Genomic DNA, 26,723 nt, shown 5'->3' with positions numbered 1-26,723 from the left:
TTCAGCTTATTTTTTGATTCAGAAAGCATGATTCAATTGATTAACAAAAAGGAATAGACTTTAACAAAGTAATGAGCATCCATCTCTACATTATTGTATCATCTCACAGGAACGTATTTGTTACAGCCGCTCATTAGTTTTATTCTGAACTTTCTTGGGCTTTGTTTTAACATGGTTTGAATTTAACTGCACTGTACTATAGATTTTGAAATGTCCAGAGTAACACATTATATTAGGTTAGAAATAAGGTTTGCTAAAATTGTATTACAGTAATGTGCACTTCATGTTTTTATAAGAAAACATACTTTTTTAGTGAAGGCTACAGAGAAGCTCCTTGCAATATGGGCAAAGTGTTGTCAGTTTATATGGGGCGGGGGGTATATATAGATATATAAATCTAAAGCATTAAAACCTAAGTGATGGGTGGTGATTTCATAATGGAATATTTAAAATAAAAGACATGCATAAAAAAGACGTATTCCTAGAACACTGTTTCAGCACAACTGAATGCTGTATCCTCATGTTTAAATGTGAAAAAATGACAAAGTTGAGGAAATAAGTTGCCTATATATCAGCTGTCAAAGGGCAGAAGCAATTCTTGCTGAGAGATGATTTAAATTAGCCATGGTACGAGACCTCTAACAGCACAAGGACAAATCCGTGTGTAAGTTAACCATTTATTAAGGGTTCATGGGTTCATACTAGGCTATCTGCCCTAGGGCATTTATAAGCCTAGCCAGAGTGTGTTTGGCTTGCGCCACCTATTTTAAATGAATTTTGCTATGCCCTTTTTCGAGGTTAGTATACTGTGCCTCTGTCTAACATTGACACAGAAGTGATACCCAGGGTAAACCTACGATCTCCCATCCACTCATCAAGATTCCTCTTGAGAGTCAATGAGGGACTCTGCCTAACCTGGACTGGGATTTTATTCCAGAGTGTAGGGAGCCTCTGGGTTATGAATCTGTCCTTCCAGCATGTCCTATTTATTTCAGTGCTGAGGTTCAAGTCTCTTGCTCTAGTGGTTTTGGTGGATTTGGATTTTCTGATGTGCAGCATGTCCATTAATACCGGGTTGGACATGGCTTTATACGTCAGGCACAGATCGCCTCTGAGCAGGCGGTATGCAACTGAGTAGAGCTGGAGTTTTTTTAACTGGGCAGCATATGGCATCTGTTTGAGCCCTTTGATCCTCTTGGTGAGGTACTTTTGGGGTCTTTCCAGTTGCTGCAGGTGTCTGGTAAGGTACATCCCAAAAGGGGCATTGTACTCAATTATGGGCCTGATGAGGGATGAGTAAAGAGGCACGATGACCTCCCCTGATCTAGTTGTGAATCCCTTCATGATTAGGTGGGCTATATAAAATGTTTTTCTAACCACTTTGGCCACGTGGTTTTCAAATGAGAGATTGCTATCAACTTGGATCCCCAGGTCCCTAATCACTACTTCCGTACTTAATGGATTACCACCTATGTGGTAATTTGTGGGCACTTTGTTTTTGCCAAATGGGATGACTATACACTTTTTGGCGTTTAGCTTGAGGCCATGGCTCTGGCACCAGTTGTCTGTTTCTATGAGGCCCTTTTGTAGGATGCTTGTGTCAGCTGGAGAGTGGATTATGGCGCCTAGTTTGCAGTCATCTGTGAACTTGGTCAGCCACAGTCCTTCCGTGTTGGCCTGTACCTCCGAGAAATATATACCGAACAAGAGAGGTCCCAGGACTGAGCCTTGTGGGATGCCACTTGTAACTGGTTTGGAGTCTGACATGGCTCCAGCAATTCTAACCATGTGGGTTTTGTCCTTGAGCCAGTTTGCAACCCATCTAGTGACATAGGGGTTTATATTTAAGTTGGTGAGCTTATCTATAATGCCTGAGTGGGGTATTGTATCGAAGGCTTTTGCGAGGTCCAAGTAGGCTGTGTGGACCACCTTCCCCTAGTCAATGGCCTTGGTGACTGTTTCAAAGAAATCAGCCAGGTTTAAGAGGCAGGATCTGCCCTTAAAGCCGAACTGGGTAGGATCCAGTGTCTGTAGGTTCCCCCAATATCTTTATTTATGAGGTCCATGATGATCCTTTCCATAGCTTTGCAGACCAAGCTAGTCAGGCTTATGGGGCGATGGTTTCCAGGATCCGTTGAGGCACCACCTTTGTGGAGAGGGACCACTGTTGCTGTACGCCACTCTTTGGGTACATATCCTGTAGTAAGGCTGAGACTGAACTGTAGATGTTCTTCGTCTTCCCTTGCTGCAGTCCTGACTATTGGGTATAGTCCGCGTCCCAGTCGGCCCGAATACCAGAGTATAAGGCTGACGTCGGTCATGGCGCCTTAGACTGACGTCAGTACGTCAGGGTACTAATGCGCATGACCGACGTCATTTCCTCAGTCTTTTTTGCCGCATGGTCCGATGCAGAAGCAATTTTGCGAGTGCAGGTTGGCGTTCTGAGATTTTCGAAACCGGAGTTTCAGACCGAGTACAGAGTTGGCTAAGTAACCCCGTTGAACATTTTGGTTTTTCTTGCCTCAGTATATTACCGGATGTCAGAAAAAGTGAATAACTGTATTTCTTGTGGGAAGCAGATACCGCATAGGGATTATCATACAATGTGTATACCTTGTTTAGGGCCTGAGCACGACGTTGTTGGTTGCCGCTCTTGTGCTAGATTTAATAAGCGCTATTAAGAGGAGGCTTGATTGTGCTAGGTTAGTGTTTGGGAAGCGCTATTGTATTTACTATGCCGCCGGATGCTCCGGCGCCTGCTTCATCTAAGAAGCGCAAGGACAAAACAGTGAAGTTCAGGGTGAGGAACCGCCAGTCCCGGACGTCGGTCCTTTAGAAGGCTCAGGGGAGCCAGAGGTTTTGCCAGGAGTCTCTATGGAGTCTCAGGCAGATACTTTACTGTTACAGGATGTGCCCTCTCAGGAAGTAGGCCAGGCTGAGGTGGCTTCTCAGGTAACTGTTCTTCCCTCTCTTCCCAAGGTAGTTAGGGCCTCTCCTTCTGTTTCCAGAGCTTCTTTTAGAGGAAGGCCAAGTTCAGCTTCTGTAGGGGCTTCTCCTAGCATTTCGGGCTCTGTGCCTAAGAAACATATGCTTAAAATGGCTGAAGATTTGATTACTCTGATTAGAGGTTCTATGCCTCCACCTGATAAGAGGCCTAGGGTGGAACAGGAGTTTGATAGTTTTGAACAGTGTTCACAGGCTTCAGAGTCTTCTGTGGAAGACTTGCAAGAGTTTCCTGCTTATTCTGATTCTGATGTGGATGATTCCACTCCTTCAGCTTCTCCTCCTGAGGATTTTTCATTTTCAGAGACTCTTCACTCCATGAGGGAGCACTTTAAATGGGAAGGCCAAGATTACTCTGACTCCAGAAAAGGCTTAGGGAATTCTTGTTTTAGCCTCAGCATAGGCCCTTAGCTATTCCTCCTGTGTTGAATGTGGTGGAGGATGTTTTGCAGAGGCTTCTCTGAACCCTGATTCCTTGCCTCCTGCTCCTGTTAAGCCTGATAGGTATTATAGGGTGCCCAAGCTCATAAGTATTTGTTTAAGAGTCCCAGGGCGGACCCAGAAACTGTTTCTCAGGGGCCTAAAGGTGTTAAAGCTTCTGTTGTTAAAAATCCTGTACCCTCTGATAAAGAGGCAAGGGCTTTGGATAGGTGGGGTAAGAAAGTATATACTTCTTCCACTTTAGCCATGACGGCGTTGAATCGTCAATTTCATATGCTGTAATATCAGAATTATCTCCTTTCACAATTGAAATCTAAGGTGGATGCTTTGGTGAAGGTATTGAGTGTAAAGAATTGCTGGATTTGGTTCATGTGTCTGAACAAGTGGGTAAGCATTCTTTGCAGTGTGGTTTTGATGCTGTTCAGGCCTCCTCGAGGGTGGCTGCTACTAGTTCTGTTCTTCGTAGACATGCATGGTTGAAGGATCAGAATTTAGCTGAGCATGTTAAGACCAGGATTTTGGATGCTCCTTTACAGTCTGATGTGTTGTTTGGACCGCCTGTGGAAGCAGTTTTAAAGAAAATGGAGGACAAAGCTAAGTCTATGCAGACTGTTAAAGATTTTGCAGGTGCAACCTCCAAGTTTAGTAGAAATTGGCCTGCTAAGGGGTGGACATATCCTGCTTATGGTTCCCAGTCTAGGGGTAGATCTAGACGTGGTAGGGGCAGGGCTCAAGGTTCTTTAGGCCTAGATCAGACAGTTCACCGGCTCAGACTTCTGGTGAGGGCAGGGGTCAGTCCTTTCGTAAGCAGACCCAATGACCTGCCTTTTCAGCTGCCAGTGGACTCGTCTGGCAGCTCCTTTGGGAGGAAGATTGTCTCTTTTCAAAGAAAATTGGGATTTAATCACTCAAGACAGATGGGTGCTGGATATCATTCATCACGCTTACAAATTTTATTTCCACACAATGCCCCTTTCAAAGGCATGCCAGATGTTCCTCCTCCACAAAGAAAAGAGGCTCTCAAGCAAGTTTCTCAGTTACTCCAGATAGGGGCTATTCAGCCAGTCCCTGTGTCAGAAAGGGGGCTCGGATTTTATTCTCGCCTGTTCCTAGTACCAAAGAAGGGGAACACGTGGAGACCAATTTTGGATTTATCTATCCTCAACACTTATCTGGACATTCCCAAGTTCAAGATGTTGGACGTTACAGCAACTGTTACCTCTGCTGGGCAAGGATCACTGGATGGTAACTTTGGATCTCAAGGAAGCTTACCTTCATGTGCCCATAAGGCTAAGTTGCAGAAAGTATCTGCGGTTTCGAACTGGAGATTTTCATTATCAGTTCTCTGCATTGCCCTTTGGCTTATCTACTGCCCAGAGTATTCACAAAGGTTCTGGCTCCAGTGATAGCTTACTTCAGGCTTCAAGGCATTCAAATTTATCCTTACTTGGACGACTGCCTGATTCTGGCTCAAGAAAAAGAACACCTTCTACAGCATCTGGAATATGTCATAGCAGTGCTAAGATGCCTAGGGTATTCTGTGAACGAAATAAAGTCCAGTCTAGTACCCTCTCAAGACATGTGCTTTCTGGGTGTGAGACTGAATACAGCAGCCCAGATGGCCTTTTTAACCCCGGACAAACAAAAGAGTCTGTCACTTTACTTCCATCAACTATCTCATCAGTCCGTGCTGACTGCAAGGACAGTCCTTCAAGCATTAGGGTTCATGGCATCTTGTATTCTGGTGCTTCCCAATGCCAAACTGCATATGAGGAAGCTGCAATGGTATCTCAAAATGTATGGACACAGCACTGCCAAGATTTGGACACTGTCATTCAAATAATACCTTGCCTTCAAAAGGAATTCTTGTGGTGGGCTCAGGAATGTCACCTAAACAAGGGACTCTCTGTGACCCGGCCAGAGGCGAGTCAGATTTTAACGACAGATGCCTCGGACACTGCTTGGGGAGCTCATCTAAATGGAAAGTGGATACAAGACAAGTGGCCTGCCAGACTACAGCATCTACATATCAACATGAAGGAGATGTTAGCAGTCCAGTTTGCATTGATGGCGTTCAAGGAGTTACTTCTTCCAGGGCAGGTGTTGATTCTGACAGACAACACAACTGTCATGTGGTACATCAACAAACCCGCAGGAACACATTCTTATCCTCTCTGCAGGCAAGCAATGATTTTATGGGAGATCTGCTAAGCCTGCAACTGACTCTTCAGGTAAGGTTTCTGCCAGGAGCACAGAACTCCCTAGCAGATGTATTAAGCAGACAAATCATGGATCCCCACGAGTGGAAACTGGATCTTCATGTATTTCAGAAATTGACAGTGTCATGGGGAACTCCAGACATAGATCTGTTCGCTTCTCCACTAAACCACCAGCTGCCAAAGTATTGCACAAAGGGTTTCATCACACAGCTTGGAAAGTGGATGCTCTGTCTTTCAGTTGGAAAAACCTTCATGTCTATGCTTTTCCACCTCTACCTCTTCTTCCAAAGGTATTACTAAAGGTCAGACAGGACAGGCCAAGGATGATTTTGATAGCTCCAGATTGGCCTCGGCAACACTGGTACCCACTTCTAAGGAGTCTTGTAAAGAAGCCTCCATGGCCTTTACCTCTGATTCCTCATCTGTTATCTCAGAAGGACGGTCATCTGCTCAATGTCAAGCTTCAATCTCTCCATCTCACAGCTTGGCATATTCTGTGTTGAAACATGGAAGGTCTCAGCTTCCTCAACAAGTTTTAAATGTGATTATGGAAGCTAGAAGACCTAGTACAAGGAAAGTGTACGCAGAAAAATGGAAGAGATTTTTATTTTGGTGTACAGCAAAGAATTTGGAGATTTCAGAGCCTAATTTGAGTGTGGCTCTTCAATATCTTACTGAGTTATTGGACAAAGGTTTGTCTTTCTCTTCCATAAAGATTCATGCTGCAGCAATTTCAGCTCACTATGATTGTGATCCACCTTTGTTTTCGCATCCTTTGTTCAAGCAGTTTCTTAGAGGGGCAAAGAATATAAGACCCCCACGTAGAGCTCCTACTCCTGCTTGGGATCTCAATTTTGTGTTGGAAAAACTTACTCTACAACCTTTTGAGCCGGCAGCTACTGCTGAATTGAAATATTTGTCATGGAAGACGGCTTTTCTGTTGGCTATTACTTCTGCAAGAAGGGTGTCTGAGTTGCAGGCCCTTACGGCAGTAGAGCCCTTTTTGATTTTCCATAAGGACAGGGTATCATTACGTACTAATCCTTCCTTTATGCCTAAGGTGGTTTCTAGTGTGGCTTTAAACCAAACTATTCATTTGCCTACGTTTTTGCAGATCCTCAAAATAAAGGGAAAAGATTTTGCACACTTTAGATGTACACACAGGCAATTGCGTTATTATTTGAGCAGGACTAAAGATTTTAGGCAGTCTCAGCAGTTACTTGTTTTTGCTTTAAGTTCACAGGGCAAACCTGTGTCAAAACAAACTATTTCTAGGTGGATTGGCTTTTGCATTGCATTTTGTTATTCCCATCATGGCAAAGAGGTTCCAGCTGGGATTAGGCCTCATTCCACTAGGGCTACTCCCACTACAACAGCATTTCTAAGGGGTGGCAACTAAGGATATTCTGGAAGCAGCTACTTGGAGTTCAGTGCATACTTTCTCTAGGCATTATCACCTGCCTATATACTCTAAGTCTAGAGCTGGTTTTGCCACAGCTGTTTTACAAGGCATGTTGTCAGCTCCTGCTACTTTATAATTTGCCAGCCTCCCTTACCTCTGCTTTGGGATTCTACCCAATAGTCAGGACTGCAGCAAGGGAAGACGAAGAACATAGTACAGTTTTGTACCTACCATAAATGTAGATGTTCGAGGATTCCCTTGCTGCAGTCCAATTTACCTCCCTCCTTCCTCTGTGTCACAGGGTGGTTGTGTAGGTGCCTTTACATGCTTATATTTTTTGTATATTGGTTACTGTATATATTGTACATGTTTATTGGTGCAGGTTGTTTTTGGGACTTGTTTTTTTTGGGTCTTCTGACATCTGGGGCAAGAAAAGACTGAGGAAATGACGTCGGTCATGCGCATTAGTACCCTGACGTACTGACGTCAGTCTAAGGCGCCATGACCGACGTCAGCCTTATACTCTGGTATTCGGGCCGACTGGGACGCGGACTATACCCAATAGTCAGGACTGCAGCAAGGGAATCCTCGAACATCTACATTTATGGTAGGTACAAAACTGTACTTTTATGTTTGGGTTTAGCTCCTCTTGGAGTTCATGTAGGATGCAGCCTGGGACACCGTCTGGTCCCATTGATGCTGTGTTTTTTGCTTTGGAGAGGGTGGCTCTTACCTGAGCATCTGAGATGTCAGGGGGGCAGCACTCTGCTGGGATAGATATTTGCCCTTTTGGTAGGGGGGGGGGGGTTTGCGCTGAACCTGTCAGGATGTTGGCAGTGTCTGTGGGTTCGGTGTATTTTTTGTCATTTTGGACCAATTCTGAGCATATCTGGGAATTCCCACCCAGGTTCCTAACATAACTAAAGAAAGCCTTGTGATTATCCTTAGTGTCCTGTGTAATTTTTCTCTCTAAGCTGGCTTTAGATGATTTTATGAGTGCCCGTAGTTTTTTGCTAATACTGATCAGAGATGCCTTCCCTTTTTGGGATTTTGCTCTATCATGTAGTAGCTTCCTCCTTCTATTGTATAATTTGTTTATGGCTGAGGTCCACCAGACAGGATGCCTGCCTTTGGAGGATTGGGTCTTGGTTTTGTTTGGGATTGCATGATCCATGCATTCCTGAAGGTGTTCATAGAATGCATTTATAAAGGATTCTGCGGTCTGGGCCATATTTTCCACAGGCCCGGGGGCTTTGAAGGATTCCACCTCAGTTTTGAGGAGTGTGAAATTTGCTTTAGAGAAGTTTTTCACTATGGTTTTCTGGGCAGGGGGTGGGGTCAGGATGTGAATATCCAGTGAGATTAGTTTATGGTCTGATCTTACCAGTGAGGGATACACTTCTGGTCTGGAGCATAGAGCCCCCATGTTGGTGATGATCAGGTCCAGTATGTTTTCCCCTCTTGTAGGAGTGGTAACAAGTTGTTCCATAGCATTTGAGTTTATAAATTCTAGGAACCTTTGGGCTAGGTGTTGGAGCTAGAGTAATGCTCCCAGTCTATGTTTGGGTAGTTGAAGTCACCCAATATAATGGTGTTTGGAGAAACCTTCATATTTTCCAGTGTTCTCAGGAAGGCCGAGTAGGGTTCCTGGGTTTGGGAGGGTGGTCTGTAGCAGGCTATAAACTGGAAGGCAGTTTTACCCACTGTTAGTTGCACATGGATAGTCACTGATGCTTCGTGCTGTGCCACCAACCTGGAGGTGTGGGTATCTTTGGCGAATATTGATACTCCCCCTCCTTTTGTGGTTCGGTCCAAGTTTTGGGGCTGAAAAGCATGGCATGAGGTATAACCTGGTAGTGCTGGGGTGGTCTTGGGAGCCTTGAACCAGGTTTCTGTTACTGCACAGATATCTATGCTCTCCATGCTAAGGAGAGTTTCGAGTGCGTGCATCTTGAGGTTTAGACTTCTGGCGTTGAGTAGCATTACTCTTAGTTTCTTATCCCTTGTGATACCTATGGAGGTGGGTTTGTCTTTTGAGCCTTGCCTAAAAAAGGCACTATGGGGGTGCAAGAGCCTTTGCCAATATCCAAAAGCCCAGGGATGACAGGTGCAAGCCGTCCCTAGTGAAGCATCGTGGCTTGTCGAGCATGTCATCCCAGGCTGACAGGCATTGGATCTTCTTTGAATGACACCAATATTTAAGCCAATTGTTTAAATTGATCATCTTGTCTTCATATTGTGGCATCATTCTTGGTGAGGGTAAGATGCTACTCAAGGTCGGGGTCATACCGGTCTGGGCTTACATGCTCAGTGAGCTCCTCTGTCTCTCTTCATGTAGTTCTCAGGTCATTCACACCAGCATGGACAATGACTGAGTCATATTTGTACTTGCCTTGTAGTGACCTGAGTGCTTGTGTTATGTGGTGGATCTTAGCGCCCAACAGGCAGCTCACCGTGACTTTCTCCTTGTTCAGCCTGGTGAGCGGGACGTCAGTGTGCCTGATGATAGTCACCTATTACAAGTGTATCAGGTGTGTTGTTTAGCCTTAAGGGCTGTGACTGTTCAACACACTGGCTTTGTGAGCTATGTGTTGCACGTGTTTTGTTTTGGGGTAGCGGTTGCTTGGGTGTCTGCTTTGGAGGTCTCTGCTGCTTAGGCAGATTTTTATTTAGAGCCTCCGAGTATGTTTTTGTGTGTTTGTGTTTGGTTTGCTGTCGTGGTAGATCTGTGTGAGACTGGAATTGTAGTGAGTGTTGTTTCCTTCTCCTGACTGGTTACGCCAATACTGAGTTGAGAGCTTAGCCTCCAGTTTGGCTATATGGTTGCATCTCTCACATGTGTTGGAATTTGTTGGGAGGAGGAGAGGGTTGTCTGTGTACATGAGGCAGTTGTAACATTGCCTCAAGATTCCCAGATTCACCATCTGGACCAGAGAGGAGATTGACAACTGACCTTTGGACATGCTAGAATAGTATTGGGAATTCCTTTATAATTGAAAAAAAGGGCCAGTGGGGAACAAGGTACTCAAGGGGAGTTTGTGAGGGTGTAGTGCTTTTAATTTTTTAGTGCTGACTTGTATAATTGCTTTAGTGAGCAAGTGCCAGGCTTTAGAGTAGGAATAGCGTGTTTATTATGAGAACTAGATCAGTTCTAAGGGAAAAAGTGAAGAGCAGACTTTGTGGAGCCAAAAATGTTTTAAACCCAATTAAGCGGAGCTGCCCGATGCTGTGCTATGTGCAAAATCGCGCCAAAGCGGGTTTTATACAGGGGGACTTGAAAGAGCTAGAAATTGGCTCAAAACGGCCAATAGACTACCAGATTCTTGTGCTGGGAACACTCCTCCAGGGATAGTTAGGCTGCTCTAAGCTCCCCACTGCCACTGGTGAACAAAGAAGCCTCCCTGTATCCAAGAAAGGAAATGGACAACACAGGAACTTTCCAAAAGTCCAGAATACAGCAAAGCCTGTATTTGGACTATAGGTCAGGAGAGACTGGAAACAAGGATAATTTTTTTGTTTTTTTTTTTTTTTTTTGCAACAAACAGCAGGAAAATGCAATAAATATGTAACACAGGCTAGCGCACTTGAGTGTGTAGCTTCAACAGGTAAATGCAACAAACAGGACAAAGGGTCTGAATGGCAGTCTTTCATTTTTCTGTTTTTTTCAGGTACTCGCTTAATTGTTTTTTGTGTGTATGTAATATATATACTGAGCAGAAAAAAATTGCTTCTTTAAAGTTGTCAACCGAAACAAATTTATAGCACTTTGTTTACAAACTAGCCATGCAGCAGCTTAAACAGGCACACTTCACAATGCCGAAATCCTGAAAGATTGAATTTCAAAAGGCCGAGACCATATGCTCGAACTTTTGGAATTCCGACATTGTGAACGGAGATCTGCACACAGTGCGGAATGGGATATTTCCCTTTTCCTCGCTGTAGTGCAATCTCGGACTTGGAATATTTAAATAGCGGATGTGGGGGGGGGGCGCAAGGAGGAGGCTTACCCCCCAGCAGAAATATTTAAATTGTTTGGGGTTTTTTGGGGATTTGTTTCAGAATTTTGATTTTCTGAAGCATCGAGCATATGGTCTCGATCATATGAAATTCGATGTTTCGGAATTTTGAGATTCTGAAGTGAATCCACTTAAATAGCTCCCAGTGATAAAATTTTGGAAAATTAAGCTTTATCAGAAGTAGTCTTAAATAGCATTAAGCATGGGAGCTGTGGTAGGGCTATCCTTCAATGAAAACATTGATAGCCTGTGCATGTACTTTTTTTTTTTTTTATTCATTTATTACACATTTTCAGAGATTTTATGCTGTTGTGCCCACGTTTTGATTGTTAGCTGTCTTTGGTAGTAATAAGTAATGCAATCACTTCTGCTTTGTGTAGTAGCCAATACCCCCGTATACACACACACAATGATTGAACTTTGACATCTTGCTTGGTGATTTCTGTTTTTAATGATTGCAAGTTTCGTATGTTTGTCCTGATGTCAGAGTTTTCCCCAGATGTTAGTTTTCCTTCCACATCTGAATGACAAGCAATAGGTGAAGTGAGTCCACCGAAATGCCATAGGGATGCATGCTGTGGCTGATGAGTGTGGGTGCTGGCAGCCAGTCCAAAACAAGTTTCTGTGCCTTTTGCTCACTACATGCAGGGATAAGCTATAACTATGCTGTAAACCTGAAATTTTTGTAGGACTTTTGCCCTTGTGCATTCCAACAATCCAGTCTGCCCCTACTGGACGTGAGACCATTTGTTCCCTCATGGAGTCCACCTAGAACCATGGTGCAAAAGCCCTACACAGGCAGTCATGATAGCTGCTTGTGCCTTCACTGGCATTCCTACAATGTTGTTTCTGATGACCCTACCCTTAACCCAGGACAAGGGGGGGAGTGCTGTCCACTTCATAGTGGAAACCCACATCTTCTGCATGCTGATGCACATTACAGCATACTTGTTGTGAAGGCTACCAGTAAATGTTAGCTTGATGAGGCAAACATCTGCCTACAGGCCATGATTTGCATCAGTGTCTCTTAATGGTATTTTATGCCTAGCTATGTCTTGTTCCCCCCAGAATGGGTATGTGCCAATTGTCCCCACCCTGGTGTATGCCCATCATTCTCTGCCGGCTCTATCAGCTGTCAGAGCAGCTACTCAGACTTTGGTCAACTGGCCCATTGTTGGAACTTTGCCCTCCTATGCCACTTGATCTAGCTTGTCTGAGTCACCAAATTTGCTTTAAGTATGTAATTGTGAAGTTGCATGAATGAATGAAGCTTGTTTAGCTGCGTTTATGTATGTATTTGTAGGTAATAAGGTATGGAGTTGCTATTTACAGTGCAATGAAAAAGTATTTGCCCCCTTCCTGATTTCTTATTTTTTTGAATGTTTGTCGCGCTTAAATGTTTCAGATCATCAAACAAATTTAAATATTGGACAAATATTAGATAACGAAAACCCAAGTAAACACAAAATGCAGTTTTTAAGTGATGATTTTATTTATTAAGGAAAAAAACTATCCAAACCTACATGGCCCTATGTGAAAAAGTAATTGCCCCTTGTTAAATCATGAAGTAACTGTGGTTAATCACATTTTTGGAAAAGTTGGTTCAATTTCACTAGCCACACCCAGGCCTGATTAATGCCAGACCTGTTGAATCAAGAGATTAGTAAAATAGAACCTGCCAGACAAAGAGAAGAAGGCCAAAAGATCCCAAAAAGGAAGACACCATGCCGCAATCTAAAGAAATTCCAGAACAGATGAGAAACAAAGTAATTGACATCAGTATGGAAAAGGTTACAAAGCCATCTCTAAAGCTTTGGGACTCCAGTGAATCATAGTGAAAGCCATTATCCACAAATGGAGAAAACGTGGAACAGTGGTGAACCTTCCCAGGAATGTCCGGCCTACAAAAATTACCCCAAGAGCACAGCAATGACTCATCCAAGAGGTCACAAAAGAACCCAGAACAACATCTAAAGAACTGCAGGCCTCCGTTAAGGTCAGTGTTCATGACTCAACCATAAGAAAGAGACTGGGCAAAAATGGCCTGCATGGCAGAGTTCCAAGGTGAAAACCACTGCTGACCAAAAAGAACATAAAGGCTCGTCTCACTTTTGCCAAAAACATCTTGATGATCCCCAAGACTTTTGGGAAAATATTCTGTGGACTGACTAAACAAAATTAACTTTTTTGGGAGGTGTGCGTCCCATTACATCTGCCATAAGAGTAACACAGCATTTCAGAAAAAGAACATTGTGCCAACAGTCAAACATGGTGGTGGTAGCAGGATGATCTGGGGCTGCTTTACTGCTTCTGGACCTGGACGACTTGCTGTGATTGATGGAACCATGAATTCTGCTCTCTACCAAAAAATTCTGAAGGAGAATGTCCAGCCATCAGTTTGTGACCTCAAGCTGAAGCGCACTTGGGTTTTGCAGCAGGACAATGATCCAAAACACACCAAGTCCACTTCTGAATGGCTTAAAAAAAAAAAACAGAATGAAGGTTTTGGAGTGGCTTAGTCAAAGTCCGGACTTGAATCCAACTGAGATGCTGTGGGTATGACCTTTTAAAAAGGCGGTTCATGCTTGGAAACCCTCCAATATGGCTGAATTAAAACAATTCTGCAAAGTAGAGTGGGCCAAAATTCCTAAACAGCAATGTGAAAGACTCATTGGCAGTTATCGCAAATGCTTGATTGCAGTTGTTGCTGCTAAGGGTGGCACAACCAGTTATTAGGTTTAGGGGCAATTACTTTTTCACATAGGGCCATGTAGATTTGGATAGTTTTTTCCTTAAATAAAATCACTTAAAAACTGCATTTTGTGTTTACTTGGGTTATCTTTGTCTAACTACATTTGTTTGATGATCTAAAACATTTAAGTGTGACAAACATGCAAAAAAAAAGAAACCAGGAAGAGGGCAAATACTTGCACTGTATGTTGAGTTTAGCTGTTGATAGATTGATCTTGGGTGCTCTAGAAGGAGTTTTAACCTACTTCCTTCAACAGTTTTTGATTAAACACCTTTATTAAGTTTTCACTTAAATAGATGCACATTCATTAATAGAACAGAAAACAAACCATGTTAACATTTTTCCCTTTGCGCACATTATAAATTACACGTTTTCTTTCTTTATAACAACTCTGTTTTTCAGTTCAACATTACATAAATTGTTCAGTTCTTGCCTTCCATTAAACCTCACTCCTCCAACATTATTTTGCATGTACTGTGCCCATAAATTCCATTTATTTCTATGTAATTTGCTCTTTTCCTTTTTACATTTTCTCTCTCACAATATTCAGTACTTTAAATATGTTTGAGTTGTCTTTTGATTTCCTTTTTCTAGTAGTTGCTTTTTTCGCAGCCAACAGAATTAAACTTATAAAGTCTTACAATGTCTAGACAATTCCGATCCTGTGTTCCAACTCAAAAGAATCATTTCTTTTAGTTACAGGCATTTGTTCCTCCGATATTTCTGACAAAGAATTTTTAAAATCTGCCAACTCTTTACGCTTCCAAAAAACATTTTCCCAGTTACTCTTTCCCATCACACCTCCAATATTTGCTGTCTACCCAAGGAAAAATTCTTTGAATTCTGCTTGGGATGCAGAAATACCAATCCAAATACTTCCAAAAAATCATAAACCTTCTGGATTTTGTTGCATACTTGGGCGACATAACACGTATCCTCCAATTGTTTAGTTGTAGTGTAGTTTAATCTACACCTCCTCGTGCATCTTAACCAAATCCTTGCCTTCCCTTGCAGGCAGTGTATACCCTTGTGACCCTGGCCTCCACCAGTGGTTCAACAATAGGTTGTGCCCAGGAAGCAACTTGCCCCAGTCCCTCCCTCTCTAAGGCAGGTGAGCTGAAGCAACCTGCTAAGTACAAGTCACACACACACACTTCTCTTCTTTGTTCCTGAGAAGCTGATTAAACTCTTTTTGGTTCACCTGAGTGGTAGTCATGGCTCTGCTTCTGCAGTACATATCTCCACATTACTTATGGAGAATGGAGTGAAGGTTTCCCTTCAATTGCTGTTTTACTGTGCAAAAGGTATTTAATTCTGATAGGTTCCATACTCCACAGTGCATCTGCAGGAGTTGATAAAAGAAACTTTTTCATTTCATTAAAAAAAAAAATGTTTGATAGTCCTTACTTTCCCCTCTTATAATCCTCTGTTACGGCTGTGTGAAAAGGTAGCAGTTTATTTTAGCTCCTTTCTAACGATAAAAAGTGTGATTAATCAATCAGTTGTCTTTGTACATGATTTTACCTGGTTTACATTGCACTCTGCATGTGAATATTAACTTTGTAATTAGTAATTATCTGAGGTAGAGTCTTGTTGCCTTAGGAAGTATGGTTTGAGTATAACTTTTTATATTTATGTTAATGGGACAGAACTCTTGTTTTCAGGAGACACTTAAGTACTGCCAGGTCAGAATACAGAGAGCTCAAGATATTGTCTTTGCATGTCATATATAAAGTTTTAGTATATGTAGTTTACGTTAGTGTAGTGTTGACACAGGTGTTCACACAAAAATGAATAGTAGCATAGCTTGCTGCTCATTACTGGTAGTTTTGTTTTCCTTTTGTATTTCTTCTGGTTTGGTCGTAGTCACCTAAGTAATTTTCTTTGTCTAAGAATGCCTGTGGTGTGGCAGAGGAATAGGGCATAATATGCCGAGCATTTTGAGAGCAAAATTGTTGAATGGGATTGTAATTACTTTCTTCCCCAGCTGTGGCTAGGATAAGAATAATCCAAAGATGGCATGTTGACATTAGAGGGACTTTGGCCATGGCACCAGGTAAGAGTAATGCTCTAGAAATTTGGCTGGCTGTGAGCTACTTGCAGGCTGGGTATCCCAAGAGTGGATGACTGCAGCAGTGAAACTACTAGAACATCTGCATATATGGTAAGTTTTTAATACAACTGTTTTCAAATGCTAAATACAGTACCTCATGAAACAGTGTACAGGCTTTCAAATCCTACAGTTCAAAACTGCCTTATTTTAACAAAGGGTAATTGTTTCTAGTGAAGAATTGCCTGCAACAGTCTTATTGTAATGCAGATGGAATTTTTTTCAGGATATAAGAATGTTTCAGGTTTTCCTTGAACATATGAGATGAGGAAGTCTATTTTACTAAGGTAATACCCATCCAGTATTACTAATCCTTGACAATGCAGTATTTACAATATTTGGAGGATATGTAGTGGCTTGCGATGAAATTCTTGCTCTGCATCTGTTGTCTTTCTGTTGATTACTTTATATCCTGCTGTGTATTTTTGTGCTCTTTCCGTTGACTACTGAAATAATGATAGTATCATTTGGGTCCCTGAAAAGAGAAGTAGATGCACTTTTTATGTTGAGCAAATCTGATCATTAGTTAATACTAATTACAGGTGGCTCTTTAATTCTGTATTTGTTTGATTAATGTCATTGTAACTGCTATATTCCAGCCAATTTGTCAAAGTTTTGTGCTTGCTGTTTGTAAGCCACCATGCTGCAGTAAACAGTTTAATAAGCAAAGATGTGAAAATGCATAATTATGTCTTCCTCGGAGTGCTTCATCTACTGGTTCACTCCTTAGAAAGTAGTCTAACAAGCTGCATCAGTGGTAGTTTCTCCTGCTGTTTAAAGAACCATCACTCACAAGTATGCTGGTTAAGTATGCCTCACATGAAGTGAGACAAGAGTGCTTTGGTGGCCACTGAAACTACCCCATTATCAAAATCATAGTAAGGAATTGTACATTTTCTGTTGGTATGCTTTCAGTGTGGAAGCTGTGTTTGCATATGGTGTACTGTCCAAGGGAGTGCTGATAGATTTGTTTAAAGTATTCCAAAAGCGGTTTTATGCTGCTGTTACTAGGTTGAAATGAAGAGTAGATGTAAGGCAGCTAAAAGCAGAGTTCACCAGGGAGGCTACATTGTTAGATTTTTATTTATTTAATTTAATTTTATTTTATTTGCGACAAAAGCCAGACTGAGAAAGTTTGATGGCAACAACTAGAAATGAGTAGTAATTGTTTAGTGTGGTTCAGTTTAAAGGTAGTGTAAAGCAGCAGAGGTGTGGTTAGCTGTTCCAGTGCCTGGTGCTCTTCCCCCAAATTGTTACCCCCCTCAACTTTAACTTTAAACTTAGGGATAAAAATAATGGTCTGTTCCTGATCTGGTCCTTATTTAAGGAGCAAGCCAGGTCTGTTTGTCTTCATATGCACACTGCAGATGTGAGTACAAAAACATCTGTGTACTTCCCAGTAAAGCACTCCTTATTTAAGGAGCAAACCAGGTCCATTCTTCCACATCTGTGTAACACAAACATAACAAACTGCTTGCATTTACAGCATGCAGCTGCTGCAGTTTATGCTGTATAGTGAGCAATAAAATGCTTCAGTACTGACAGCAAATGTCAATCACACCCCCTATCACTTTACACCCAGGGTGACTGCCTCCTTTACCCCCACCCTAGCAGCTGTAAAGGCAATGTAAAAAGGCACATTTTTGTGTGAGGAGATCATGCTGAATGGGTGCAGTAGGAGAAAATGACGAGAGTGTGGTGGAATATGGGTCCCTTTCGAAAAGATCAATTTTAGAAGCTGCATACCTTTAGCTGTAGACATTTAAACAAGAGAAAGAAAGTTCCAGAAGATATGAAGTTATAAAGTGTTAGCTTTCAGTAAGTGCAAAATACTCCAGCAGAAGCATGATGGGGTACCATGTTTTAATAAAGGAAGGGATGCAGAGGCAAATAGAGCAGGTTAGGAAAATAAGTATTAGAGAAGGCTAAAAGGAAAGTTACTTTTTTCAAGTGCAATATTTGATGAATGATGGGGCCGGAGTATTGAGACCTGAAAGAAGTGTGCCCTGATAAAATATTTCATTTCTGTGGGGCTTTGTTGTATCACAAAAAAGTCAGACGACATTGCCCCAAGATTGGGCGATCATGAACACTGTAGATGGCGGTTACCACTAGTCTGTTTATAGAAAATTCATGAAGACTCTTCAAAACCATAAAGTGAGTGGGGTTGTGGAACCCTACGGTGTGTATCTTATAACACCAGAGGAGTCAGAGAGCTGTTTGAGCACTCTGGGCCACTTTGCTTAATGAAGTTGTTTTGCAGAAGATAGCTTCACAAGAGATAAAGAGGTTGGACTTCTGTTTCCATTGGTAGAATTAAGGATGCATCTGCCGGTCGTACCAGGCTTACCTCATCAGTGAGGGACAGTTAATGGATCTGTATTGAAATAATAGATTGTGGAGTATGTATAGTCCATCAAAATACATGATGTTCGTCGTGTTTCACTGTTGCAGTCATTACATTTGGGTAATCCTGCTGGCAGGTTGCCCTCAGTCCGCCTGAATTCTAAAGTCTTGGGTCCTGCGTTGGTTGCTGTCGCCCCTTCCCTGACATCAGGTCAACAGGGGTATAAAAGATGCAGCCAACGCCATTTTCTTCAGTCTTTCTTGCCGCGCGGTGCCCGAAGCAGAAGCAGTTCGCAAGAGCCGGTCGGCCGACTCCTGAGATTTTCGTGTTCGAGTTTCAGATCCAAAGTCTTCATTAAAAGCCAAGTACCCCGTTGGGGAAACTTTTTTTTCTTGCTCCAGACCGATGTCAGAAAAGGTTAATAATTGTATTTCTTGTGGGAAGCAAATACCTCATAAGGACTTTCATTCTTACTGTATTCCTTGCCTAGGCCCTGACCACGACATTTCAAGTTGTCTGTTTTGTGCTAGATTTAACAAACGCACTATTAAGTGTCGGTACGATTTTGCACTAAGCTATTTTGGGCGCAGATTTAATTATACAATGTCAATGGATAGCCATCCGATTACCGGAGTTCACAAAAAGCGCAAAGAAAAAGACAGGCAACTGAGGTCCGAAACAGACTAAGCTTCTCCTAAGCCAGTCACCGGTTCTCAGTGAGGTGCTTTCGCAGCCTCTGATGCCCACTACTTTAGTCGCAGGCCACTGGAAACTCAAGGTATTGGAGCCTCGGAAACTATTCCCTCAGATGGGTCCGGAGCCGCTGAGCAGGCATCGGCTTCTGAGGGTGTATTCAGACCTAAACAATTATACATTTAAACAGACTTCAGCTTCAAAGGCAAAGACTAAAGCACCTTTAAAAGCAAAGAAACAAGTTCACCAGCCACATGGACAGGCCTCCATGCCCAAAAACAGATGCTCAAAATGGCCGAAGACTTAATTACCTTGATCAGGGGTTCCCATCCCCCTGCTGATAAGAGGCCTAGGCAAGAGACAGACTATGAATCTTCAGATCAGGTTTCCATTTCCTCTGATTCCTCTTCTGATCAGGAATATTCTTTTCACCCCATGAGGATTCTGATGCTGAAGAATCTATTCCTTCAGCTTCTCCTCCTGAGGAATATTCCTTTGGGGAAACCTTGCATACCATGTGGGAGCATTTCCACTGGGAGAGCCAAGATTTTTCAGAATCTAAGAGGCTCAGGGACTTCCTTCTACAACCTCAACACAGGCCACTAGCTATTCCACCTGTTAGACATTGGAGATGATGTGTTTTCAGAGTCTAGTCTGACCCCTGACTACTTACCTCCAGCTCCTGTTAAGCCTGACAGATACTACAGGGTTTCCTGACTCTCATAAATTCCTTTTCAAAAACCCTGCTGCAGACCCAGAAACTATTTCTCAGGGTCCCAAAGGGGTTAAGGCTTCCACTGCAAAAAACCCTACCCCCTCTGACAGAGATTCTAGGGCACTGGATAGATTGGCTATAAGAGCCTTAAACTGCCAGTTTCATATGCTCAAATATCAGCAATATTTCATGACACTGCTTAAACAGAAAATGTTGGTAAATTCTGAATGTGCAGATAAAGAAATGCAGGATTTGTTGCATGCAGCTGAACAAGTTGGAAAGCATACTTTGCAATGTGATTTTGATTCTCTGAAGGCCTCCTGCAGGGATGCCGTTACGGGTTCTGTAATTAGGAGGCATGCTTGATTAAAGGAACAAAATCTGCCTGATCATGTCAAAGCTAAATTATTAGATGCACCATTACAGCATGATACCTTGTTTGGTGTTAAGGCAGAAGAGGTGTTAAAGAAAATGGAGGACAAAGCTAAATGTATGCAAATGGTCAAAGATTTTTTTTACAAGTACAGCCACCTAGGTTTAGCAGACATTGGCCTACAAAGAATTGGTGCTTTCCAGTGTCACAGTCCTCAAAGGGGCAGATCCAGACTCCCTAGAGGCAGATCCCAGCCGCAAGGTTCGTACAGGTCTAAGCAATGGGGTGCTTCTACCTCCAAAAGTGGAGAAGACAAATCACAACCATACAGGAAACTGTCCCAATGACTTCCCCTTGCCTGCACCAAGCACTTATTTACTGGCAGTACCCTTAGGGGGAAAAATAGCACTTTTTTCTCAAAACTGGCACATTATAACCCAGGACAAATGGGTTCTAGACAGTGTCACAAGGCTACAAGTTTCACTTCCATACCCTGCCAAGGGCAAACGGTTGGCCAGACCTGCTAAAAAAATCAGTGGACAGAGGCTCAAAAACCAGTCTCGTCCTTCATGGACATGGGGGCTATTCAACAAGTGCCACAGCAAGAGCAGGGATAAGGATTTTACTTGACTGTTCTTGGTGCCCAGAAAGGACAAAGCATGGAAACCAATACTGGACCTATCTATTCTAAACACTTTCCTGGATGTACCAAAATTCAAGATGTTGACCTTACAGCAGCTTCTGCCCATGCTGGGCAGAAAGGCTTGGCTCATCACTTTAGACCTAAAAGAGGCATACCTGCATGTCCCAATCAGACAATCATGCAGAAGATACCTCAGATTCAAGGCTGGTTCAAAGCATTACCAATTCTCTGCACTGCCCTTTGGCTTATCTACTGCTCCCAGGGTCTTCACAAAGTGCCTGGCACCAGTAATTGCTTTCTGCAGACAGAGGAATACAGATATGGATATGTCCTTACTTGGACAACTGCCTCATTCAAGCAGAGAACAAGGACATTCTACTACAGCATCTGGCGTTTGTGAAAAGACTTTTAACATGCCTAGGGTACACAGTCAATGAAAAGAAATCAAAACTAGTACCCTCTCAAGAGATAATATTCCTGGGTGCAAGCTTAAATACAACTGCCCAGATGGCTTATCTCATGCCAGACAAAGGCAACTGACTACCTATTTCAAGGAAATGGCAACAAAGGCCCAGTTGTCTGCAAGAAAAATTCTGCAGGCTTTGGGCTTCATGGCATCCTGCATCCTACTAATTCCATATGCAAGACTGCATATGGTGGAACTTCAATGGTACCTAAATTGTCTGGACACATTGCCACAGCCTGGAAACAATGATTACTCTCATTCCCTGCCTGCAACAGGAGTTTTGATGGTGGGCACAGGCTTGTCACCAAAACAAGGGACAGCCATTCTCACTACCCCCAGCCAGGCAGAACCTAACAACGGATGCATCAGATTATGCCTGGGGGGGCCATATGGCAGGAAGAGGCATTCAGGGCACCTGGTCCACAAATCAAATGCATCTCCATATCGATCAAAAAGAGATGCTAGCTGCTCAAAATGCCCTGACAGCCTTCAAGGACCTAATTCATCCGGGACAGCTACTGATAGACAATACCACGGTCATGTGGCACATAAGCAGGGGGGGCATGCATTCTTACCCCCTTTGCAGACTAGCCATGGCGTTATGGAACACAGCATTGACTTAACAAGTTCATCTGTTCCTGCCAGGAAAGGACAATACTCTGGCAGATGAACTAAGCAGAAACCTCATGGATCCCCACGAGTGCTACTGGATCCACAAGTCTTCAGCATGATGATAAAGAAACGGGGATGCCCGGACATAGATCTATTTGCCTCCCCTCACAACTATCCGCTAAAAAGATTTTGCACAAGGACTTATTACAGACAAGCATGGAAAGTGGACGCCTTATCTTTCAACTGGAAAAACCTATCAGTATATGCCTTACTGCCTCTCCTCCCCAAGGTACTCCTAAAGGTAAGACAGGAGAAACCAAAAATGATTGATTGTCCCAGACTGGTCCTGCCAGTACTGGTATCAGATCTTAAGGATCTTGTCTCAATGCCCAGCCTGGACCTTACCTCAAATACCTCACCTACTGTCCCAACAAAACAATCAGATTCTGCACAGCTAACTCCAGGACTCTAAACCTGGCAGCATGGCAGGTAATGTAGCCATACAAAGCACACCTCTCAGTAAAGCTGTGATGGGTGTCATTTTGGAAGCCAGAGGGACTAGTACTAGAAAATCCTATGCTGGAAAATGGAAGAGATTTTTGAGCTTGGAACCAAGCTCAAGGAACTGACACAGCTGTACCAAATATTCCTCAGATTTTGCAATACTTGACTGAGATGCTGGACAAAGGCCTATCTTTTTCATCAATTAAAATTCATGCCTCTGCCATTTCGGCTCATTACAATACAGAGCCACCACTCTTTTCTCATCCTTTATTAAGGCAGTACCTTAGAGGAGCCAAAAATTTAAGGCCTCAAAAGGAGATCGCCAGTGCCTGCATGGGACCTCCAGTTATTTCTTGGAAAAACTCACCCTACCCGAGCCAGCTGCTACTGCGGATATAAAGTTTTTATCTTGGAAAAGAGCTCTGCTCCTAGCAATAACCTCTGCAAGACGAGTGTCAGAGCTACAGGCTCTCATGGCTGTGGAACCTTTTATCATTTTTTTATCCAGACAGCCTCTCTCTGAGGACAAACCCTACATTTTATGCCTAAGGTGGTGTCCAGTGTAGCCCTTAACCAGACTATTCATTTGCCAACTTTTTATCCAAATCCACAGAACAAGGGGGAGAAAATTCTGCATTCTTTGGACGTACACTGACAACTTAGATTCTATCTGGACAAAACTAAAGTTTTCAGAAAGACACAACAATTACTAGTGGCATATGCTGCAAGATCACAAGGAAAGGCCATCTCCAAGCAGACTATTTCAAAGTGGATAGGTCACTGCATTCATTTCTGCTATTCTCAGCATGGGAAGCCACTGCCTAAGGGCATTAGGCCACATTTAACCCAGAGCTGCAGCCACTTCAGCCTTTCTCAGGGGAGTGCCAACCAAAGACATTTTAGAGGCTGATACTTGGAGTTCAGTGCACACCTTTACAAAGCATTACAATCTGCCTCTTTACTCTAAATCCAGAGCAGGCTTTGCCACTGCAGTTCTGCAGGGCCTCATAGCCGCTCCTAATGCTGTTTAGCTCCAGCCCCTCCAACCATAGCTTTGGGACTCTACCCAAATGTAATGACTGCAACAGTGAAACACTAAGAACATAGTACAGTTGTGTACACTTACCATAAATGTAGATGTTTGAGTGTATTCACTGTTGCAGTCAAATTACCGCCATCCCCCTTATTTTTGCTGGAATTATCTTTACTTCTCTGATCTATACAACTTATGTGGTGTATTTGCTTGTAGATGAAGGTAAAGTTTATTTTGGTGCATGTATGTTTTATTTATTTATTTATTTATATATATGTGTGTGTGTGTGTGTGTGTGTGTGTGTATATATATATATATATATATCTATATAAAAATATATCTAGCCTACCCTTGGAGGAACCTGACATCTGGGGCAAGAAAAACTGAAGAAAATGGCATCTGCTGCATCTTTTATACCCCTGGCGACCTGACGTCAGGGAAGGGGCGACAGCAACTGACGCAGGACCCAAGACTTTGGAATTCAGGCTGACTGAGTGCAGCCTGCCAGCAGGATTACCCAAATGTAATGACAGCAACAGTGAATACACTCTAACATCCACATTTATGGTAAGTGTACACAACTGTACTTTCTGGTACAGGATAGTGTTTACAAAGCTTAGGTTGTGTCAAGCAGATCTTATGGTGTGTTTAGGTGATGTAAAGGTGAGAATTTGTGTGGCAACTGGCAACCGAATGGCCCAGTTTGATTAAAGTGCTTGATTCTGTTTAGGAGTCTGTGACTAAACTAGGAAGCCTAACATTGAATCCTAAGGTGGTAGATGGGGTTACAAACTGGTTGTCTCACAGGAGTTAGAGAGTGGAGTTAAGTTAGAAGAAGTGTTGCCAGCAAAAAAAAAAGAAAGCAAGCAATGCAGACTAATCGGTATCCTTTTTTTTTAATGACGTGGGGTTGGTATAAGGGAAGATGCAGTATTTTATGGGTGATGGTGTGCATTCAGGATCAGAAGGAAAAAAAGTAAAGAAGGTCTTTATTAAAATGAAAATCTGAGAGCCAAGAGCCAAACTGTGGTTTTAAAGTAATGCATTTATGTGCAAGAACACATTGGGAAAGGTTATACATCAAGAATAAAAAATTATATTCACCAGGTTAGGAGAACTAGGTTTATATAAATGTTATGTTTACTCAAAGCATCAAAATATATCTTCATTGTTTTTTCAAATAGTTCTCTGGGATATTGGGTTGTAAAAGGTGGTGTGTGACTGATACACACGGTATGGATTGGTAGGGTGGCATTACTTGATGTACTCCACCCACATCTGTATTAGGACAGAGGATGGAAGTAATACAAAGTCTGACAAAAGATTGTGCAGGGGCTGAGCCTTTTAAGTTCTATTACAAGATCGTGATGGGGAAGGAGAGGTTAAGAGGTGCAAACATTTTCATACAGTTTATAAATGTAAATTTTGTATACTAGCAATTTTCTGAAAATGTTCTTTGGAGATGGGGCTTGTAACTAGTAGCAGGGGAAAGTGGTTCTTTGGAAGTAGCAATATTACGTGAAACAACCTTCAGATGGGTGGTGGTGATGATTGCAGGTAATGTATTTAGGAGTGCATTGTACCAGGATAGGGGAACATTGCAGTGCTATAAAAACATTATTTTTATTAATCATAGAGGTGTTTTATTTCAGAAAGCATGTTTATGTTTGGAAAGTATTTGATAGGAAATGTGAAGCTCGTAGTGTGCTCTTTGGGCAATTGAATTACTTCCTTAGTGATCCTAATTTGCTCTGTGTTGACCTGATTCAACATCAGGGGGCCCTGCATATGCATCTACTTGTGCTGCATAGGAGTGTTTGCTCTGCCCCGCAAGTGCCATTTCACCATTTTACAGTTTGCAGTCTAGTGCTCATTGCATCCAGCTAACGAGCCAGGTGATCCTCAAGTGTTTGCCATTTTCATCATCTTGATATCTATAATCTCAAAATTAGTAGTTTTTTGGATTCGATTTTAGTGTGTAGTTTGTTAAATGAATCTTTACCTTTGAGTATTGGTGTCTCATCACTTGTATACTGTCTACTCACTTTAGTCTTTGTTAACCAGCTACAGTGGCATAGATTGATATATGTGAATGAAATCTTGTACTTTACTGAAAGTGATTCTTAGCTGAAAGTCTGTTTTTTTTTTGGGGGGGGGAGATTTATGCAATTCAAGTTGTGTGAAATGGATATCCTTCAGTAGGTACAAGTTATCAGGGATACCTTCATGGTCTCCACTTTATACTAGCAGTCAAGATACCAGTCTCGTGTCAGTTGATGATCTTGTACAGCTGAGACAGAGCTGAGTTAGTAGACTTTTAGTTATGCCAGCAAGTCATTTTTTTCAAATTTCAACAAAGGCATTGTAAACACGATCATGCATGCGAACACAATAATGCATGCATGTAAAGAACAAAAGAAAAACTTTCCCAGGCTACGAAGTCCCTCCCTTTCACAATGTACAACCTGGGAACTTCTTTGTGTCCATACTTCAGTATACAGCACCAGGTAAATGGTGCCCTGGCTACTGGTACACTTTCTGTGATTTAAAAAAAAATTTCCAGAGTGCATTATTTTTGTTTCTGAATTCATTTTTAACATTTCTGTGGGTTTCTTGCTCCTGCTCATAGAGAGTCCTTTCTCACCTGTAGTCATTCCTCTTTTAGGCCTCTTGTTTGCATTTTATACCTTTTTCAAAAATGTTTCTGTTGATGCCTTTCTTACTGTCATTACGTAAATGTTTCTGTGATAAAATGTAACATGATAGCAAAGAATTATATGTAGTTCTGAGTGTTGCACCTTTTATTTCCATCAAAGACAGAGGATTTAAAAAGTGTAAAATATACAAACAAGATGCCCCCCAGGGCACAGTGTCAACTCCAGGCTCCTTTTCTTGCTGGGGCACAACAGGAGCATGGTAGCTAGCTGATGGGGGCACATAGGACAGGAGGGCATGGAAGCACCATACCAGTGAAGTATAGAATGCATGATGTATGTTAACCCACACACAATCCTCAGTTAAATAAATATTTCTCTAAGGAAAAAAAGTGACATGTCAAAATCTTAACAATCCTGGCAGTGTTCACAACACACACAATCTACTAATTTGTCATGCTTAATGGCTTGGATGAAGCATTAATTACAGTATAACAAGTCAGGGCATTATTAACCAAGGCAGAAGAGGTGGTGGAGATGTCATGCACAAAGCCATATGAGCATCAGTACAGAGAGAAAAATATCATTAATCCTAATTCAAGAACAAAAAACTGATTTATTTTGTTCTGTGTTGCAATGTAAGGAAAATATTTTTAAACAAGTAAAGCATATTTTGCCAACTTTCTTCTGAATTTGAAGCAAGAGCAATCAGTTAACTGCTGTTGGATTACAAATTTTAA

General features: G+C 42.3%; 1 protein-coding gene across 6 annotated transcripts in view; it reads left to right on the top strand.

Annotated features, from left to right (window-relative positions):
• LOC122796591 (MARVEL domain-containing protein 3-like) overlaps positions 1-26,723 on the top strand; it is a 502,950-nt gene that overhangs the window by 143,428 nt on the left and 332,799 nt on the right. The window lies entirely within an intron of this gene.

Source organism: Protopterus annectens, chromosome 3.part0 (genome assembly GCF_019279795.1).
Source record: "Protopterus annectens isolate FY-2018-M chromosome 3.part0, PAN1.0, whole genome shotgun sequence".
Lineage (NCBI taxonomy): Eukaryota > Metazoa > Chordata > Ceratodontiformes > Protopteridae > Protopterus > Protopterus annectens.
This window is presented reverse-complemented; position numbering and strand designations above follow the sequence as displayed.